Raw genomic sequence first — 22409 nt, 5'->3', positions numbered from 1 at the left:
CACTTTACTTGACACCCAGTGTCATAACACGTTAAGTGATAAAGGATTTGGAGTTTTGGAGGATATATTGGCACGGGTGTTGTTAGGCCTGAGACAAAGTCGAGCTTCATCTAATAGCACAATCAAATGACCTGTATTGCAGTTGAGATTAGGCTACATTAAAAGTACATGTAAGTGATAATGCCCAAGAAGCCGGTGTTTGGAGGATATTTGTCTTGGGCCGGCAAACCATGCCAATATATCCTCAGAATGTCACGACTTCTACCGAAGTTGATGCCCCTCCTTGTTCGGGTGGTGCTCGGCGATCGACGTCACCGGTCTTCTAGCCACCATTGATCAGTTTTTCATTTTCCATTGGTTTTGTCTGGTCTCCTTACACACCTGTTTCTTATCCCAGTAATTACATGTTGTGTATTTAACCCACTTTTTCCCCTCATATCCTTGTCGGTGTCACGGTTGTCGTCGGTGAAGGAGGACCAAAACCCAGCAGGCATGTGTAAGGTCATCTTGACGTTTATTAACTTCCAAAATGCACACCAAAATAACAAAAAGAGAACGAACGATCAACAAACAGTCTGGTAAGGCGCAAGGCTAAACACAGAACAATCTCCCACATTTAAACAGACAAACACACCCAACTAATATAGGACTTCCAATCAAAGGCAACACCACACAGCTGCCTTCAATTGGAAGTCCACCCCAATTAACCAAACATAGACATACAACTAACTAGATCAACATAGAAATACGTGAATCTCAAACAGTGCCCAAAAACCCCGGAATACTAAATCAAATGCCCTTACTACAAAACACACCACCCTGAACCACATAAAACAAATACCCTCTGCCACGTCCTGACCAAACTAAAATGACAATTAACCCTTATACTGGCCAGGACGTGACAGTCGGTGATTGTTTGTTATGTTATGTACGTGTTGTTGATGTATCGGTGTGCGACGGGTTATTTGTATACCCGGATTATTTTTCTACGTTGGTTTTGGAGTTAGTTTTGTTAATAAATACTCTATTTTTTAACCACTTTGGTTTCTCCTGCGCCTGACTTCCCTGCCACCTACGTACACGGATTATGACACCGAACACCGACTTTGAAGGCATTATCACTTTTATACAATGGGCTACCAACATATTCAAATAATGATTGACATATTTTCATTAAAAAAGTTATTTGGATTAATTTATTCATACTATTTCATTCTTACACAAGATATAGTCCCGACACAAATCTAGGGTTGCTACCCAAGCCGGCTGGTCATTCGATCTATCGGTTCGGTTGCCAGAGACGCGTCCCAGTCGTTAAGTCTTTTTCTAGGTCCGTATCTACAATATGGACGCAACCCAGTAATTTACAGTCACGTCAAACAGTGCAGCCAGAATAACAACAAAGTAGCTACATTTGCATTTGTTTAAGCTGTTTTCTAGTGACATTTATTTGGATACATCCATGAAAAGTAGCTAATGATGCGCGATTTCGCATGACATAGAAAATGTGCTCTCTTGTCAGGACACTGTTGTTCAGAGGGACTAGCGAGCAATCACTTCAAACTGAAGCTAGAAAGACTGCAACCTAGCTTCAGTTCACTTTTTTTTACCTGTTTTCTATTGAGATTTAGTTGTAGGTATTCATAAAAATTATTTCAACTGGCTGAGAAAAGCTACCTGCCTGTTTGGCTCATTCTGACCCCCGACACAATCGTGCGACAGCTGGAGATCTAATTTGAATATTGAAACAATGTTGCAAATGTCGGAGAGGCAGACAGCAAGGTTTATACAAATCTCCACTGTTGAAAACTAAATGTTAGTCTAAAAGAAATGTGAGATAATGTCTAGATGATTTTATAGTGGAGATCAAGTTTATAAATTGCCTGACTGGGCTGATGAGACAGTAGATTGCGCAGTCAGATGGAACAAGTAAATAGACATTTTAACGTCATAGATTTAGCCGGTGGTAACTTGTAGAATAGACACCGGCTGGAATGTGCTTTTAACCAACCAGCATTCAGGATTAGATCCATCCGTTGTATAATATGTTATAATAGCTAACATAACTTGTCATAACCTGTCATAATATGGTCATAGCACTGTCATGACCCATATATTTACACCTGTTGTGACATATATTGCACTATTTTTTGGCTGGTCATGACACCTACGTAAGAGTATCAAAACCCACATTTATTCAAAATAGTTTTTTCCCAGCTAAGTTCCCTTACGTTTGTTGTTGTTGTAATGAATTATTTTCATCATATTTTAAATAACTTGAAGAAAATATATTTTATGACACTGTCATGAAGCATTATGACCATCCTGTGTCACTTTACTTGGACTAGGCCTACCACGTACAGTACATGCCCTTATATCAGTGATCAGTCAAAAATAGGGTGTCTTGTCCTGCTCCTGAAATCTGCTCCAGCATTCATCGCAGTCATCACCAACAAAGCATTAAGGTAGGTGCATGCCTGACATCAACGTATGCACAATTACAATGATAATTTAATATGGTCAATGCCTTTTGTGTTAGGTTTTGTGGGTTTTGACACTCTTATATAGAGGATGCCTGGTTATTCTTTAAAAGTGCTTTCCTCACCATCTTAAATAAGCATTCCCCATTCAACATTTTTGGAACCAAGAACAGATATAGCCCTTGGTTCACTCCAGACCTGACTGCCCTTGACCAGCACAAAAACATCCTGTGGTGTACTGCATTAGCATCAAATAGCCCCCGTGATATGCAACTTTTCAGGGAAGTTAGGAACAAATATACACAAGCAGTTAGGAAAGCTAAGACTAGCTTTTTCAAACAGAAATTTGCATCCTGTAGCACAAACTCAAAAAGGTTCTGGGACACTGTAAAGTCCATGGAGAATAAGAGCATCTCCTCCCAGCTGCCCACTGCACTGAGGCTAGGAAACACTGTCACCACCGATAAATCCACGATAATTGAGCATTTCAATAAGCATTTTTCTACAGCTGGCCATGCTTGCCACCTGGCTATCCCTACCCCGGTCAACTGCCCTGCACCCCCCACAGCAACTCGCCCAAGCCTCCCCCATTTCTCCTTCACCCAAATTCAGATAGCTGATGTTCTTAAAGAGCTGCAAAATCTGGACCCCTACAAATCAGCCGGGCTAGACAATCTGGACCCTCTCTTCCTAAAATTATCTGCCGAAATTGTTGCAACCCCAATTACTAGCCTGTTCAACCTCTCATTCGTATCATCTGAGATCCCCAAAGATTGGAAAGCTGCCGCAGTCATCCCCCTCTTCTAAGGCGGAGACACTCTAGACCCAAACTGTTACAGACCTATATCTATCCTACCCTGCCTTTCTAAGGTCTTCGAAAACCAAGTTAACAAACCACCGTACCTTCTCCGCTTTGCAATCTGGCGTCAGAGCTGGTCATGGGTGCACCTCAGCCACGCTCAAGGTCCTAAAAGATATCATAACTGCCATCGATAAGAGAGAGTACTGTGCAGCCGTATTCATCGACCTGGCCAAGGCTTTTGACTCTGTCAATCACCAGATTCTTATCGGCAGACTCAACAGCCTTGGCTTCTCAAATGACTGCCTTGCCTGGTTCACCAACTACTTCTCAGATAGAGTTCATTGTGTCAAATCGGAGGGCCTGTTGTCCGAACCTCTGGCACTCTCTATGGGGGTGCCACGGGGTTCAATTCTCGGGCCGACTCTCTTCTCTGTATACATCAATGATGTCGCTCTTGCTGCTGGTGATTCTCTGATCCCCCTCTATGCAGACGACACCATTCTGTATACTTCTGGCCCTTCTTTGGACACTGTGCTAACTAACCTCCAGACGTGCTTCAATGCCATACAACTCTCCTTCCGTGGCCTCCAACTGCTCTTAAATGCAAGTAAAACTAAATGTCTTCAACTGATCGCTGCCCGCACCTGCCCGCCCGTCCAGCATCACTACTCTGGACGGTTCTGACCTAGAATATGTGGACAATTACAAATACCTCGGTGTCTGGTTAGACTGTAAACTCTCCTTTCAGACTCACATTAAACATATCCAATCCAAAATTAAATCTACAACCTTGCTTTTCGCAACAAAGCATTCTTCACTCATGCTGCCAAACATACCCTTGTAAAACTGACTATCCTACCGATCCTCGACTCCGGCAATGTCATTTACAAAATAGCCTCCAAAACTCTACTCAACAAATTGGATGCAGTCTATCACAGTGCCATCTGTTTTGTCACCAAAGCCCCATATACTACCCACCACTGCGACCTGTATGATCTCGTTGGCTGGCCCTCGCTTCATACTCGTTGCCAAATCCACTGGCTCCAGGTCATGTACAAGTCTTTGCTAGGTAAAGCCCCGCCTTATCTCAGTTCACTGGTCACCATAGCAGCACCCACCGCAGCACGCACTCCAGCAGGTATATTTCGCTGGTCACCCCCAAAGCCAATTCCCCCTTTAGCCGCCTTTCTTTCCAGTTCTCTGCTGCCAATGACTGGAACGAACTGCAAAAATCGCTGAAGCTGGAGACTCTTATCTCCCTCACTAACTTCATGCACCAGCGGTCAGAGCAGCTCACAGATCATTGCACCTTTACATATCCCATCTGTAAATAGCCTCATCCCCATACTGTATTTATGTATTCCATTTGCTCCTTTGCACCCCAGTATCTCTACTTGCACATTCATCTTCTGCACATATATCACTCCAGTGCTGAATTGCTATATCGTAATTACCTCGTCACTATGGCCTACTTTATTGCCTTACCTCCCTTATATTACCTCATTTGCACACACTGTATATATAATTTTTTCCCTACTGTATTATTGACTGTACGTTTGTTTATTCCATGTGTAACTCTGTGTTGTTGTATGTGTCGAACTGCTTTGCTTTATCTTGGCCAGGTCGCGGTTGTAAATGAGAACTTGTTCACAACTAGCCTACCTGATTAAATAAAGGTGAAATAATTTAAATTAAAATAAATCATGTAGGCGTCATACCCAGCCATAAAATAACACAATATATGTCACAATATTTCTGAACATATATGTCATGACAGTGTTATGACAAGTTATGTTAGCTGTTATGACATATTATGACATGGTTATGACCGTGTGTAACAGTCTAGCTTCCGTCCCTCTCCTCGCCCCAACCTGGGCTTGAACCAGGGACCCTCTGCACACATCAACAACTGACACCCACGAAGCATCGTTACCCATCGCGCCATAAAAACCGTGGCCCTTGCAGAGCAAGGGGAACAACTACTTCAGGTCTCAGAGCGAGTGACGTCACCCGATTGAAACGCTATTAGCGCGCACCACCGCTAACTAGCCGTTTCACATTGGTTACACGTGTCATAACGTGTTATGATGCTGGGTGTCAAGTAAAGTGTTAACAAAATAGCACAAGGTGTATAGGGGCACAGATTATCCATTATGTTGACCAGATACTCCAGTGGCCGCTCTAACAATAAAAATAAATGGAAGGCAGTCGGGAGGAGGAAAGATCAGGTGGGACACTTCTAGCTGTGAATAACAGTCACAGCTCCGATATAAAGAGGTTTTTCCTCAAATTTGCAGGGATGTCACGTGTCCTTAACCTTACCCCTAACCTTAACCCTTAGCCTAGCCACCTTGACGCCTAGCTAATGTTAGCCACAACAAATTGGATTTCGTAACATATCATACATTTTGCTAATTTTGTAACATATTGTACAAATTGCAATTGGTAAAGTAATGTATGAATTGCAGAATTGTAATTCGTAACATAAGAATTATAATTCGTAACATATCATATGAAATGGATGACGGAAATCACATATTAATACATACCGTACGAAACGTAATATATCATATTAATTGGAGTGTCACAGATATACATTTACTAGGTTACGTCTACCCAGGTTGCGTATGAATGTCAATGAGAGAGTGTCGAATTTGGTTAACAAAAAAATGTAATGTCTTATTCGCTACAAGTGACTTAGTTGATAGAATTCGAAGTTTCGCAGTGCTTAGGTTGTTATGAGTGTACTGATAAGTAGGACACATGACATCCCGGCAAAAAATAATAAAAACACTTCATATCGGAGTTGTGCCTGTTGTTCACACCCGTATCTGCCCTCTCATTGGCTAGAATAGTCCCACCTGATCTTGCCTCCTCCCGACTGCCTTGTTGTCTGAGTACCAGTATTTTTAGCTAACATTCCACTCCTTGCCGCTTCTTGTCATTGCCATAGGGAGTGGATTAGCTAAAGAGACTGGTACCCAGGCTAACTGCCTTCCATTTTTTAAGACATTTCTTTTCATTGTTAGAGCAGCCACTTCAGTATCTGCTCAAAATAATGGATAATCTGGGGCGCTGCATAATTCGTGGGGGACAACATGTTTAGTGTTGCCTTGTTCTTTTGTTTGTTTTTATACCTACATGGGTCCTAAAATAAAACATTCTAAATGGCTAAATGGTCAATTTGATGACCATCTTAAAACAATTCCATATGTTAGATTAGTAAATATTGCGATCTAAGGGCTTAAACCTACAGGGAGGAACAAATTCAACATATTTATACAAGGTTTGTCTATTTTGAAATTTGGTTACTATGATGACATAATCCTGTGATAGAAATGTCACCCTGAAAACAACATGGACTCCTAGCCAGAGCCTGTGTTCCTGGGACGGACTGTGGTGCCCCACTGGGGTATTGTCACTCACAGATTCCACTGAGCGATATGAATAGGTTCTATTTCATGGAGCCAGCCAGGGAAAAGCAGGGACTCGCTACTCTCCCCTCTGGAATTTGTCAACTGGAATTAATCAGATAAATCTTTCCCTCTCTCTATGTGTCTCTGATTCATGCTATTACACAATTCACAGCGAAGGCTTTTTAAGTCGCAAACATGTTTTTCCCCCCAGACTGCACAATGATTGGTTGTGTTGGCCGCAGTGAAATATACAAAAAACATAACAGTAACAGCTCCTAAGAAAAATAGCTGCCTCAGCCTTGAAGGCTCCTTTTGTTGGTTGTTTTTCAGACAAGGCACTTGAGCAGGCAGGAGCAGTCAACCATCGCCTTTCCCCATAATGACAGTTCCAATATGCCCCCTCCTCACTGTTATTTTACTTGTCATATGTTTACTTTTGCATATAATTTACATTTCTTGTACAGTATATGGATGTTTCTCAGTGTAACGGCATCAGCAAGTCAGTCGCTGCTCTCTACAGGCTCCTGTTCTGTTGCACTCCACAGTAGCTTTCTCGTCTTCTGCTGTTGACGTGATTTAGTTTTTTTATAATAAAAAGAAATCTGACATATTTTACACGTAGATTCAATGTCACAATACGTTGACAAATGAGGATGAAACAATGTTGTTTCAACCAGTTTGTGCCCAGTGGGGAGAGTAGCTCTCTCCGTGCTTTTCCCTGGCTAGCTACATGTAATAGAACCTATTCACAGTGCTCAGTGGAACCTGTGAGTGACAATACCCCAGTGAGGCACCACAGTCCTTCTGAGGAACACAGGCTCTGGCCAGGAGTCCATGACCCAGAATAATCCCTTTAGCCACATGAATGAGTAAAGTTGGACTTTTAAGCCCCCCCCCATTAGAATCTTGATCAAACTAAACGCATCAAAGTCAAAGTGCCAAACAAATTCCCATACACTCCTGTGAGGGGGAAGTGGAAGGAGAGGCACAGATAAGCCCACAGCTGCGGTTGTGAAACTGTATCTGGGACTTTGCTGGAATTCATCAGATACATCTCTCTCTCTCTCTGTGTGTATCTCTGATTCATGTTATTACAAACCACAGTGTGTCCTGCAGGCTTTTGACTGTTTTTGTTTTAACAACACCCTGCAAAATAGATCCAAACAATTTGGATGGTCCATTAGAGAACATCACTTTCTTTTGCTCTCCTTACATGACCGTGGGTTTATGTAATTGCAGCATTTTTGTTTTATCTTTCACCAATTGTTTTCATGAAGATGCAATGCTTTTATGATCTCCAATAAATATATACTCTTAATTGAGATGAAATAAGTCATGAAAGAAGTCATGATATCAGCCTCCAAGTTATCAATAACTGTAGAGTCTGCAGAACTTACAGCAAAGGCTTTTTAAGTCGCAAACATGTTTTTCCCCCAGACTGCACAATGATTGGTTGTGTTGGCCACAGTGGAATATACAAAAAGCATAACAGTAACAGCTCCTAAGAAAAACAGCTGCCTCAGCCTTGAAGGCTCATTTTGTTGGTTGGTTTTTCAGACAAGGCACTTGAGAAGTCAACCATCGCCTTTCCACATAATGACATTTCCAGTGGGCCCCCTCCTCGCTGTTATCTTACTTGTCATATGTTTACTTTTGCATATGATTTACATTTCTTGTATGTGGATGATTGCTCAGTGTAAAGGCCTCAGCAAGTCAGTCGCTGCTCTCTACGGGCTCCTATTCTGTTTCATCCACACTAGCTTTCTTGTCTTCCTGTGTTGAATTGATTCATTTTTTACTTGTTTTTCCACTGCCAGGCAATTACATTACAATATTAATTCAAACAGCCAGACAGTGAAACTGAAGTAAAAAACATATTCTCCTCCTATAAGCACCAGATAATGAAACAAACTGTTTAATAAATAAACTGTTTAAATAATAAATAAAACATTGCACTGTCCTTAGATGAACAAGAGCTCCGGTCTGACACAGTCGGACTTCAGTATTCAATGTTTATCCAGAGGAGGATAAACATTAAGTTGTGACTGTTAAGTTTAGGCATTCATTCTGATTGGTCAAATTAAGGGTTAAGGTTTGGGATAGGGTTAAAACAGAAACAACTTGACAGTTAAGTTTAGGTATTAATTCTAACTGGTTAAGTTAAGGGTTAAGGTTTGGGATATGGGTCAAAACCCCAAAATGTAAACAAGTGCCTAGCACTGGAATTTAACCCACAATTCTTAGAGCTGGAGCTTGTGGCTTATGCCCATCCACAACACCCTAGCAAGCCGCGAGCCAATGGTAATATCGCTCACCATTGCCCCTAGTGGCCAGTATTGAAGGCTTTCCCAACGTCCTGGGGACCTGGACACACGTCAAATACTGCATTGCATCTGGTGTGACCTGGCTGCATTAAATAATGCCTTGATGGCATACAACAAAGGTGAAGTCAAAAGAACAAAAGCATTTTGACGGCTCTGGTCAATGATTTAGAAAGTCAAATTACAGGCAATCAATCTGACTCATCATAACTTTGGCTTATAATTATGTCCTCTTTTCCTCACCAACCATCGGGGAACAGCAGTCACTCTTCTATCTGATAATTTTCCAATAGCAATCTCTGGTCGGGAGCCAAAGTCCGTCAAGCTCTGGATCAATGTGATGCTAATCACTTCATCAAAGCCAAAAAGCATTCAACACTGCCTGAAGTGTAGTTCAACAGTATCTGATCAATTCGGTTGACAAAAAAGTGACAACCCAGGCTAAGGAGGAGGTGTTAAGACAAAGGGATTTTTAACAGCTACACTCATCGAATAGATGAAGGGCATGCTTTTTCATTGACTGAGAACTCCCGAAGATGTCATTATGAAGCTCAAGCTGGAGATCTGAGGGTATTAATTAAGATTCCATCAGGACGAAGAAGACGTATTGGGAGGTCGAGAGGGAGGTGAAATTAATAGTTTCTCAGGTGAAGGAATACTCAAATCATAAAATTTCTCAGGAACAAACTGTAACGGCTGTCGGGAGAGAGAGTAGACCAAGGTGCAGCGGAGTTAGTGTTCATCATTGACGTAATTTAATGCAGAACACTACACAAAACAAAACAAGAAAACTGACAGCCAAACAGTCCTGTCAGGTGCAAAACACTCAACAGAAACAATTACCCACAAAACCCAAAGGAAAAACATGCTCCCTATGTGTGACCCCCAATCAGCAACAACGAACTTCAGCTGTGCCTGATTGGGAGCCACACACGGCCCAAAACAAAGAAATACAAAAAACCTAGAAAACGAACAAAGAACGCCCACCCAATGTAACACCCTGGCCTAACCAAAATAAAGAACAAAAAACCCCTCTCTATGGCCAGGGCGTTACACAAACTTTCCAAACTCGTACTGTAGACCTAGTTTTCCAATGGTGACGGTTTAAAAGACATGGAGATATCTCAAGGTCAATAGACCCCAAATCTTGTTTTACCACTCATAGCGATCCAAGTTCTACAGTACCAGTCCAAAGTTTGAACACACATACTCATTCAAGGGTTTTTATTTATTTTTACTATTTTCTACATTGTAGAATAATAGTGAAGACATCACAACTATGAAATAACACATATGGAATCATGTAGTAGTCACAAAAGTGTTAAACAAATCAAAATCTATTTTATATTTGAGATACTTCAAAGTAGCCACCCTTTGCCTTGATGACAGCTTTGCACACTCTTGGCATTCTCTCAACCAGCTTCATGAGGTGGTCACCTGGAATACATTTCTATTAACAGGCGTGCCTTGTTAAAAGTTAATTTGTGGAATTTCTTTCCTTCTTAATGCGTTTGAGCCAATCAGTTGTGTTGTGACAAGGTAGGGGTGGTATACAGAAGATAGCCTATTTGGTAAAAGACCAAGTCCATATTATGGCAAGAACAGCTCAAATAAGCAAAGAGAAATGACAGTCCATCATTACTTTAAGACGAGAAGGTCAGTCAATCCGGAGAATTTCAAGAACTTTGAAAGTTTCTTCAAGTGCAGTCGCATAAACCATCAAGCACTATGATGAAACTGGCTCTCATGAGGACCACCACAGGAAAGGAAGACCCAGAGTTACCTCTGCAGAGGATAAGTTCATTAGAGTTACCAGCCTCAGAAATTGCAGCCCAAATAAATGCTTCAAAGAGTTCAAGTAACAGACGCATCTCAACATCAACTGTTCAGAGGAGACTGCGTGAATCAGGCCTTCATGGTCGAATTGCTGCAAAGAAACCACTACTAAAGGACACCAAAAAGAAGAAAATACTTGCTTGGGCCAAGAAACACGTGCAATGGACATTAGACTGGTGGAAATTGTCCTTTGATCTGAAGAGTCCAAATTTGAGATTTTTGGTCCCAACCGCCGTGTCTTTGTGAGACACAGAGTAGGTGAACGGATGATCTCCGCATCTATGGTTCCCACCGTGAAGCATGAAGGAGGAAGTGTAATGATGTGGGGGTGCTTTGCTGGTGACACTGTCAGTGATTTATTTAGAATTCAAGGCACACTTAACCTCTCTGGGCTAGGTGGGACGTTTGCCAGCCAGTGGAATCCCGTGGCACGATTTTCAAATACCTTAGAAATGCTATTACTTCAATTTCTCAAACATATGACTATTTTACACCATTTTAAAGACAAGACTCTCGTTAATCTAACCACACTGTCCGATTTCAAAAAGGCTTTACAACGAAAGCAAAACATTAGATTATGTCAGCAGAGTACCCAGCCAGACACCCATTTTTCAAGCTAGCATATAATGTCACAAAAACCAAAACCACAGCTAAATGCAGCACTAACCTTTGATGATCTTCATCAGATGACACTCCTAGGACATTATGTTATACAATACATGCATGTTTTGTTCAATCAAGTTCATATTTATATCAAAAAACAGCTTTTTACATTAGCATGTGACTAGCATGTGACTAGCATTCCCACCGAACACTTCCGGTGAATTTACTAAATTACTCACGATAAACGTTCACAAAAAACACAACAATTATTTTAAGAATTATAGATACAGAACTCCTTTATGCAATCGCGGTGTCCGATTTTAAAATAGCTTTTCGGTGAAAGCACAATTTGCAATATTCTGAGTAGATAGCCCGGCCATCACAGGCTAGCTATTTTGACACCCACCAAGTTTGGTACTCACCAAACTCAGATTTACTATAAGAAAAATTGGATTACCTTTGCTGTTCTTCGTCAGAATGCACTCCCAGGACTTCTACTTAAACAACAAATGTTGGTTTGGTTCCAAATAATCCATAGTTATATCCAAATAGCGGCGTTTTGTTTGTGCGTTCAAGACACTATCCGAAGGGTAAAGAAGGGTGACGCGCCCGGCGCGTTTCGTGACCAAAAATTCAAAATATTCCATTACCGGACTTCACAGCATGTCAAACGCTGTTTAAAATCAATTTTTATGCGTTTTTTCTCATAAAAAAGTGATAATATTCCGACCGGGAGTCGTTGTTTTCGTTCAAAGACAGAGAAAGTAAAATGGACTCTTCACGTGCACGCGCGCACCCGTCCCATTGTTCTCAGATCCACCACTTACCAAATGCGCTACTGTTTTTCAGCCAGAGACTGGAGAGTCATCATTCAACATTCTGGCGCCTTCTGAGAGCCTATGGGAGCCGTAGAAAATGTCACGTTACAGCAGAGATCCTTTGTTTTGGATAGAGATAACAAAGAAGGCCAAGAAATGGTCAGAGAGGGCGCTTCCTGTTTGGAATCTTCTCAGGTTTTGGCCTGCCAAATGAGTTCTGTTATACTCACAGACACCATTCAAACAGTTTTAGAAACTTTAGGGTGTTTTCTATCAAAATCATATTCTAGTTACTGGGCAGGAGTAGTAACCAGATTAAATCAGGTACGTTTTTTATCCGGCCGTGCAAATACTGCCCCCTATCCCCAACAGGTTAACCAGCATGGCTACCACAGCATTCTGCAGCGGTATGCCATCCCATCTGGTTTGCACTTACCGGGACTATCATTTTTTTTCAACAGGACAATGACCCAACACATCTCCAGGCTGTGTAAGGGCTATTTGACCAAGAAGGAGAGAAATGGAGTGCTGCATCAGATGACCTGGCCTCCACATTCACCCGACCTCAACCCAATTGAGATGATTTGGGATGATTTGGACCACAGAGTGAAGGAAAAGCAGCCAACACGTGCTCAGCAAATGTGGGAACTTCTTCAAGACTGTTGGAAAAGCATTCCTCATGAAGCTGGTTGAGAGAATACCAAGAGTGTGCAAAGCTTCCATCAAGGCAAAGGGTGGCTACTTTGAAGAATCTCAAATATAAAATATATTTTGATTTGTTTATCACTTATTTGGTAACTACATGATTCCATATGTGTTATTTAATAGTTTTGATGTATTCACTATTATTCTACAATGTTAAAAACAGTACAAATAAAGAAAAACCCTTGAATGATTAGGTGTGTCCAAACTTTTGACTGGTACTGTATATTGACAGTAATAACAGGGAGATGTCACCTCTCCTGCTTAATGCCAGTGTGCTTGACAGAAGAAGCACTTTAACAGTGAATAGACATTTATAACGGGTGTGAGTGACTGGGTGTATATCGTCAGCATAATGAGTAGGCGTTCGTAGAGGGAGCACCCAGAGCCCCAGGAGCAGCAGGTCTGATTCCTAGATTGTGGATTAATCAGAACTAAATGTGCCGAGCCACACGCGGCCACGACCCCTGCCGCTGACCCCCTCCGAGCCTAATGAGGTCACTTCTGTTGGCCCGCTGGAGGCGCCTGGCGTGGGATAGGCTACCTCTATCCTCCATGCTGTGTCCTGTGACATCTCCATAATAGATGGCTTCCAGACGATGGCAGGAAATTAACTAATCCACCAGGACCCAGGCGGGCAAGCAGCAGGCAACCTTGACTTGCCCGCAACACAGGAGAGAGAGGAGCGGCAGGCCGTACGCCTGTCTCATTGTCTCACTGTCTCACTGTCTGCACAGCGCAGTTTGGTACCGGAGAATGATTATTAATGTACAATACGGGTGCCATAATAATATTATTGTGATGGATAGCAGGGAAAGTGTAGATTTATGCTGTTGTGTGCCGGCGGAATTAATGGCAAATTGTCAATCAGGCAGTCTGTGCTGATGTCACTGCTATTGGCTGGCAGGGTTTATCAAAATTGTTAAAGCGAGACAATTGTCCTTCTGCCTCAGGGCGCAATGGAGATTTGAACGAGGATGGGTAGGATTAGACGTAGGATTCTCTTGTCCTTCACTTGTAATCAACTTTACATATAATGACGTTGGCCATCCATGTGTAAAAATTGCCAAAATATGTCAACTGCAAATTACAGCTAAAAGATGCATACCGAGACCAAGCAACCGCCAGATTTCAACATTCACAGTGACAATAGTTAATCATTGCTAGAAGTGTAAAAAATGTCTAGACATTGTATGTATTTCCCCCACTTTTACTCAGAAGTGACTGGCTTGGCCAGTCTAAATTAACGTGCAATTCTACATGAGCAGTTCATTCATGACCAGATGGCTGGGTTGGGTAGGTTACTTATCCAAAATTGTAATCAGTAAGGTAATCTGATTAGTTTCCATTACTTTTGGATTACTTTCCCCTTAAGAGGCATTAGAAGAAGACAAAAAGGATCCATCAAACGCGTTTGTGAACCCAACTGTGGTTAGTGACGACTATGATTTCCCATTGTAGCCAATTCAGTTGTAGAAATTCCATTACCGATTTTTCAGAATTTTGCATTTTAATCACTTAATAATTTATTAACAAAATTCATATCAGTAAACACACTATCACTAATTGATAGGTCTACCTTTACTTGTTACTTCTGTGAAGTTTAATTATCCTCCCAGAAATGTGAAAATATCTTAAACATATGTGTGTTTTTGGTAACGGAATTACAAGGCAATGTTTCTTAAACTTACAGAAGGCAGAAAAACTTACAGAAGGCAGAAAAAATATAAGTGTTGATAAAAGTTGTCAGTGGTCTTCAACATTATTGTGTTTTGATGTATTTCTAATATATACTGCTCAAAAAAATAAAGGGAACACTAAAACAACACAATGTAACTCCAAATCAATCACACTTCTGTGAAATCAAACTGTCCACTTAGGAAGCAACACTGATTCACAATAAATTTCACATGCTGTTGTGCAAATGGAATAGACAACAGGTGGAAATTATAGGCAATTAGCCTCTCTAGGGTATGTGGGACGAAATAGTCCCACCTAGTCAACAGCCAGTGGAATCGAGTGGCGCGATATTCAAATACCTTAAAAATGCTATTACTTCAATTTCTCAAACATATGACTATTTTACACCATTTTAAAGACAAGACGCTCCTTTATCTAACCACATTGTCCGATTTCAAAAAGGCTTTACAACGAAAGCAAAACATTAGATTATGTCAGGAGAGTACCCAGCCAGAAATAATCACACACCCATTTTTCAAGCTAGCATATAATGTCACAAAAACCAAAACCACAGCTAAATGCAGCACGAACCTTTGATGATCTTCATCAGATGACACTCCTAGGACATTATGTTATACAATACATGCATGTTTTGTTCAATCAAGTTCATATTTATATCAAAAAACAGCTTTTTACATTAGCATGTGACGTTCAGAACTAGCAAACATACCAAAAACTTCCGGTGAATTTACTAAATTACTCACGATAAACGTTCACAAAAAACATAACAATTATTTTAAGAATTATAGATACAGAACTCCTTTATGCAATCGCGGTGTCAGATTTTAAAATAGCTTTTCGGCAAAAGCACATTTTGCAATATTCTGAGTAGATAGCTCGCCATCACGGGCAAGCTAATTTGACACCCACCAAGTTTGGCGTTCACTAAACTCAGAATTACTATAAGAAAAATTGGATTACCTTTGCTGTTCTTCGTCAGAATGCACTCCCAGGACTTCTACTTCAACACCCAATGTTGGTTTGGTTCCAAATAAATAAAAATAAGATTATTTCATTCATTCAGATCTAGGATGTGTTATTTTAGTGTTCTCTTTATTTTTTGGAGCAGTGTATATCGCCTCTCCCGAGTCCGTACAGGAGTTGGGACAAGACTGTAACTAATTGGATACCATTAAATTGGGGAGAAAAAGGGGTAAAAATAAAATCAATATATATATTATATACTGCTCAAAAAAATAAAGGGAACACTTAAACAACACATCCTAGATCTGAATGAATGAAATAATCTTATTAAATACTTTTTTCTTTCCATAGTTGAATGTGCTGACAACAAAATCACACAAAAATAATCAATGGAAAGCCAATTTATCAACCCATGGAGGTCTGGATTTGAAGTCACACTCAAAATTAAAGTGGAAAACCACACTACAGGCTGATCCAACTTTGATGTAATGTCCTTAAAACAAGTCAAAATGAGGCTCAGTAGTGTGTGTGTGGCCTCCACGTGCCTGTATGACCTCCCTACAACGCCTGGGCATGCTCCTGATGAGGTGGCGGATGGTCTCCTGAGGGATCTCCTCCCAGACCTGGACTAAAGCATCCGCCAACTCCTGGACAGTCTGTGGTGCAACGTGGCGTTGGTGGATGGAGCGAGACATGATGTCCCAGATGTGCTCAATTGGATTCAGGTCTGGGGAACGGGCGGGCCAGTCCATAGCATCAATGCCTTCCTCTTGCAGGAACTGCTGACACACTCCAGCCACATGAGGTCTAGCATTGTCTTGCATTAGGAGGAACCCAGGGCCAATCGCACCAGCATATGGTCTCACAAGGGGTCTGAGGATCTCATCTCGGTACCTAATGGCAGTCAGGCTACCTCTGGCGAGCACATGGAGGGCTGTGTGGCCCCCCAAAGAAATGCCACCCTACACCATGACTGACCCACCGCCAAACCGGTCATGCTGGAGGATGTTGCAGGCAGCAGAACATTCTCCATGGCGTGTCCAGACTCTGTCATGTCTGTCACGTGCTCAGTGTGAACCTGCTTTCATCTGTGAAGAGCACAGGGCGCCAGTGGCGAATTTGCCAATCTTGGTGTTCTCTGGCAAATGCCAAACGTCCTGCACGGTGTTGGGCTGTAAGCACAACCCCCGTGAAAGCACCGCCAGCATTCAAAAGTGACCAAAACAACAAAACGTCTGTGGTTACCACCTGCAGAACGACTCCTTTATTGGGGGTGTCTTGCTAATTGCCTATAATTTCCACCTGTTGTCTATTCCATTTGCACAACAGCATGTGAAATGTATTGTCAATCAGTGTTGCTTCCTAAGTGGACAGTTTGATTTCACAGAAGTGTGATTGACTTGGAGTTACATTGTGTTGTTTAAGTGTTCCCTTTATTTTTTTGAGCAGTGTATATATAGATTTTATTTTTACCCCTTTTTCTCCCCAATTTCATTGTATCCAATTAGTTGTTACAGTCTCGTCCCATCGCTGCAACTCCTGTACGGACTCGGGAGAGGCGAAGGCCGCCCACTTAACCCAGACACACCAATGTGTCAGAGGAAACACTGTACACCTGTGACCATGTCAGCATGCATTGTGCCCACCACAGGAGTTGCTAGTGTGCGATGGGACAAGAACATCCCTGCCAGCCTGACCGTCCCCCAACCCGGATGATGCTGGGCCAGTTGTGCACCGCCCCAAGGGTCTCCTATGTCACGGCCGGCTATGACAGAGCCTGGACACGAACCAGGATCTCTAGTGCCCTAGACCACTGAACCATTTGGGAGGCCCTTATTTCTAATACCTTTAAGACTTTTTCAACTAGATGTTTTCTAAGGCCTTTTTTCCATCTGTTGGAACAGAAATCAAAGCCTTTGCTTATTCTTAATTTGTAGGCTGGAAATCTCTAAAATATAGATTTTTTTGCTTTAACCTGTTGGGGCTAGGGGGCAGTATTTTCACGGCCGGATAAAAAACGTACCCGATTTAAACTGGTTACTACTCTTACCCAGAAATGAGAATATGCATATAATTAGTAGATTTGGATAGAAAACACTCTAACGTTTCTAAAACTGTTTGAATGGTGTCTGTGAGTATAACAGAACTCATATGGCAGGCCAAAACCTGAGAAGATTCCATGCAGGAAGTGCCCTGTCTGACAATTTGTTGTCCTTCTAGGGCATCTCTATCAAAAATACAGCATCTCTGCTGTAACGTGACATTTTCTAAGGCTTTCATTGGCTCTCAGAAGGCGCCAGAAAGTGGAATGAGAGCTCTGCAGTCTCTGGGCGAAAAACAGCAGGAGATTTTGTGAGTGGTCAGGCAGGGAACACTGGCACTGGAGCGCGCATGCACGAGAGGACTCCATGTTTTTCTTTCTCTCTTTGAACGAATACAACGTCGCCCGGTTGGAATATTATCGCTATTTTACGAGAAAAATCGCATAAAAATTTATTTTAAACAGCGTTTGACATGCTTCGAAGTACGGTAATGGAATATTTTGATTTTTTTTGTCACGAAATGCGCCCGCGCGTCACCCTTCGGATACTGACCTCAATGCACGAACAAAACGGAGGTATTTCAATATAACTATGGATTATTTGGAACCAAAACAACATTTGTTGTTGAAGTAGAAGTCCTGGGAGTTCATTCTGATGAAGAACAGCAAAGGTAATCCAATTTTTCTTATAGTAAATCTGAGTTTGGTGAGGGCCAAACTTGGTGGGTGTCAAATTAGCTAGCCGTGATGGCCGGGCTATGTACTCAGAATATTGCAAAATGTGCTTTCGCCGAAAAGCTATTTTAAAATCTGACTTGCATAATCTGATTGCATAAAGGAGTTCTGTATCTATAATTCTTTAAATAATTGGTATGTATTTTGTGAATGTTAATCGTGAGTAATTAAGTAAATTCACCGGAGGTTTGTGGTGGGTATGCTAGTTCTGAACATCACATGCTAATGTAAAAAGCTGTTTTTTGATATGAATATGAACTTGATTGAACAAAACATGCATGTACTGTATAACATAATGTCCTAGGAGTGTCATCTGATGAAGGTCATCAAAGGTTAGTGCTGCATTTAGCTGTGGTTTTGGTTTTTGTGACATATATGCATGCTTTGAAAATGGCTGTGTGGTTATTTTTGGCAGGGTACTCTCCTGACATAATCTAATGTTTTGCTTTCGCTGTAAAGCCTTTTTGAAATCGGACAGTGTGGTTAGATTAACGAGAATCTTGTCTTTAAAATTGTGTAAAATAGTCATATGTTTGAGAAATTGAAGTTATAGCATTTATGAGGTATTTGTATTTCGCACCACACGATTCCACTGGCTGTTGACGCAAACGTCCCACCTTGCCCAGGGAGGTTAATTTGACACTAAATTTGACATGCTCCATGAATTTCACATGTTGTTGGGTCCTATTTTTGCTAGTAACATGTCACGGGCGTCAAAATGAGTAGACCAAGGTGCAGCGTGGAATATCTTCATCTTGATATTTAATGAAAGAATGAACACTTACAAATTTAACAAAAATGACAGCAGACAGTTCCGTCAGGTACTCACAACTAAACGGAAAACAACTACCCACAAAAACAAAGGAAAAACAGGCTGCCTAAGTATGGCTTCCAATCAGAGACAACGATAGACACCTGCCTCTGATTGGAAACCATACCCGGCCAAAACATACAACAAAAAACATAGAATGCCCACCCACCTATCACACCCTGGCCTAGCTAAACAGAGAAAACACAGCTCTCCTAGGTCAGAGTGTGACAGTACCCCCCCCCCCATCCAAAGGTGTGGACTCCCGGCCGCAAACCTGAACCTATTGGGGAGGGTCCGGGTGGGCATCTATAATTGGAAGCGGCTCTGGTTCGGGGCGTAGTCCCCACATCGCCCGCTGATCCCCCCGCTTCTGTGTCGCCAGAGGAAGCAGACCGTGGATCAGCGCCGGAGGCTCTGAACTGCCGACCGCCACTGAAGACTCTGGGCTGCAGGCCGTCGCTGAGGACTCCGGGCTGCAGACCGTCGCTGAAGACTCCGGCTGCAGACCGCCGCTGAAGGCTTCGGACTGGGGAGCGTCGCTGGAGGCTCCGGACTGAGGAGCGTCGCTGGAGGCTCCGGGCTGAGGAGCGTTGCTGGAGGCTCCAGACTGGAGAGCGTCGCTGGAGGCTCCGGACTGGAGAGCGTCTCTGTAGGTTCCGGACAGGGAACATTCGCTGCAGGCTCCTCTGCCATGGATCATCACTACTGGTTCCGCGCCATGGATCAACACTGGAGGCTTTGTGCCATGGATCATCACTGGAGGCTCCGGGCCATGGATTATCACTGTAGGCTTCGTGCCATGGATCAACCCTACAGGCTCCAGGCCATGGATCATCACTGGAGGCTTCGTGCCATGGATCATCCCTACAGGCTCCGGGCCATGGATCATCACTGGAGGCTTCGTGCCATGGATTCACTACAGGCTCCGGGCCATGGATCATCACTGGAGGCTTCGTGCCATGGATTATCACAGGAGGCTTCGGACCATTGATCATCACTGGAGGCTTCCTACAGGGAGCTGAAACCGGTCTCACCAGACTGGGGAGACGCACTGAGGACTGCGTGCTCAAAGCAGGCACCGGCCGTACTGGGCTATGGAGGCGTACTGGAGGGAGAGTGCGCGGAGCAGGCACAGGATGTACTGGGCTATGGTGGCGCACTGGAGGGAGAGTGTGCGGAGCAGGCACAGGGTACACTGGGCCTTGAAAGCACACTGGAGGTCTGGCGCTTAGGGCTGGCACAACCCGTCCTGGCTCGATGTTGACTATAGCCCGGCAAGGGCGGAGTACTGGTACAGGACGAACTGGTCTGTGCTGGTGAATGAGGGGTACCGTGCGTAGAGCAGGTGCAGGATAACCTGGGCCAAAGAGACGCACTGGAGACCAGATACGTTGAACCGGTGCACTTCTCCCTGGCTGCCGGCCAACTCTAGCACGGCAACGGTGAGGAGCTTGCACCGAGCGCACGGCGCTTGCTCGGTCACTCGCTCCCCACGGTAAGCACGGGGAGTTGGCTCAGGTCTTAATCTCGCCTTAGCCAATCTACCCGTGTGCCCCCCCCAAACATTTTTTGCCGCTGCCTCTCGGCCTCCTGTTGCTTGCCTAGCCGTCCCTCCCAGTATCGCCGTTCCACCTTCGCTGCCTCTATCTCCCATTACGGACGGCGATACTCCCCAGGCCTTGTCCGGGGTCCTGCCCCATCTAGGATCTCCTCCCAGGTCCACTCCTCTGAGCCATACTGCTTGGACCCGCTCCTCCTCCTGGAGAGTGCACGCTGCTTGGTCTTCTTGTGGTGGGTAGTTCTGTCACGGGCGTCAAAATGAGTAGACCAAGGTGCAGCTTGGAATATGTTCATCTTGATGTTTAATGAAAGAATGAACACATACAAATTAAACAAAAATGACAGCAGACAGTTCTGTCGGGTACTCACAACTAAACGGAAAACAACTACCCACAAAAACAAAGGAAAAACAGGCTGCCTAAGTATGGCTTCCAATCAGAGACAACGATAGACACCTGCCTCTGATTGGAAACCATACCCGGCCAAAACATAGAACACAAAACATAGAATCCCCACCCACCTATCACACCCTGGCTTAGCTAAACAGAGAAAACACAGCTCTCCTAGGTCAGAGCATGACATAACGTAACTGATTACATTTGTTTTTTTTTATCAGATTGCATGTAACATGTAATCAGTTACTCACCAACCCTGACAGATGGTAACACCTTTTATTTGACCTAAAGTAATGCTAAAGTAATTTACTGTAATAAGTGATTTTTTAGTATGACTGGGATTTAGACTCAAACATTGTATATTTTGCCTAATAGCCAACCGCTAAAACCCAGGTGTTGCTCATTAAAGAGCATTAAAGAGTGAGGCAAAAATAATCACTTCAGTGCACCACTGCTGGGGGACAACTCTCCCACTCACTCATTCACACTCATTCATTGGGGTGGCAGGTAGCCTTGTGGTTAGAGCAGGACTAGTAGCCGAAAGGTTGCAAGATCGAGTCCCCGAGCTGACAAGGTAAAAATCTGTCGTTCTGCCCCTGAAAAAGGCAGTTAACCCACTGTTCCTAGGCTGTCATTGAAAATAAGAATTTGTTCTTTACTGACTTGCTTAAATAAAGATAAAAACACATCTTGTTGCTGAGTGAACTCTTATTTATTTGTTCATGGTGTTCCTCAGACATGAAATTGTAGTTTAAGATTGTAACTCTACAGGTGAATAAAACTACAGATGCATTTGAGGTCTATGTTTTCCAGGGATTTTGCCTATCCCACTATATTGGTAGAATGCAAAACAGCCAGGTAAAAACAAGAATGTTATAACTTTTCAACCGAGAGCCTGTAGCTGTTGTAATAGATGGCTTCTACCACAGTGTATTAGCCCCCTCCTTTAATTGGAGTGGAAGTGGTTGGGGGAAACACATCAAACGTGGCTGTGTGTGTGTGTGTGTGTGTATGTGTGTGTGTGCGCATGTGGAGGAAGGCCTATTTAGAGATGCACTGAGCCCACAGGAACACAACACTGTACAGGTGGAGCACCTCAGGAGGCTCCCCCCTCACACAGGCAGCCTTTGAAGATGCTTTTGGAGTAAAGTCTGAATAGGTATTACCAATGGGAATGTATGTACACAGTGCAGGCATGAATGCTCATACTGAAAAACTGCTGCAT

The sequence above is a fragment of the Salmo trutta genome, chromosome 19 (assembly GCF_901001165.1).
Source record: "Salmo trutta chromosome 19, fSalTru1.1, whole genome shotgun sequence".
Taxonomy (NCBI): Eukaryota; Metazoa; Chordata; class Actinopteri; order Salmoniformes; family Salmonidae; genus Salmo; species Salmo trutta.
The sequence above is the reverse complement of the archived record's forward strand: the minus strand, read 5'-3'. Positions refer to the sequence as shown.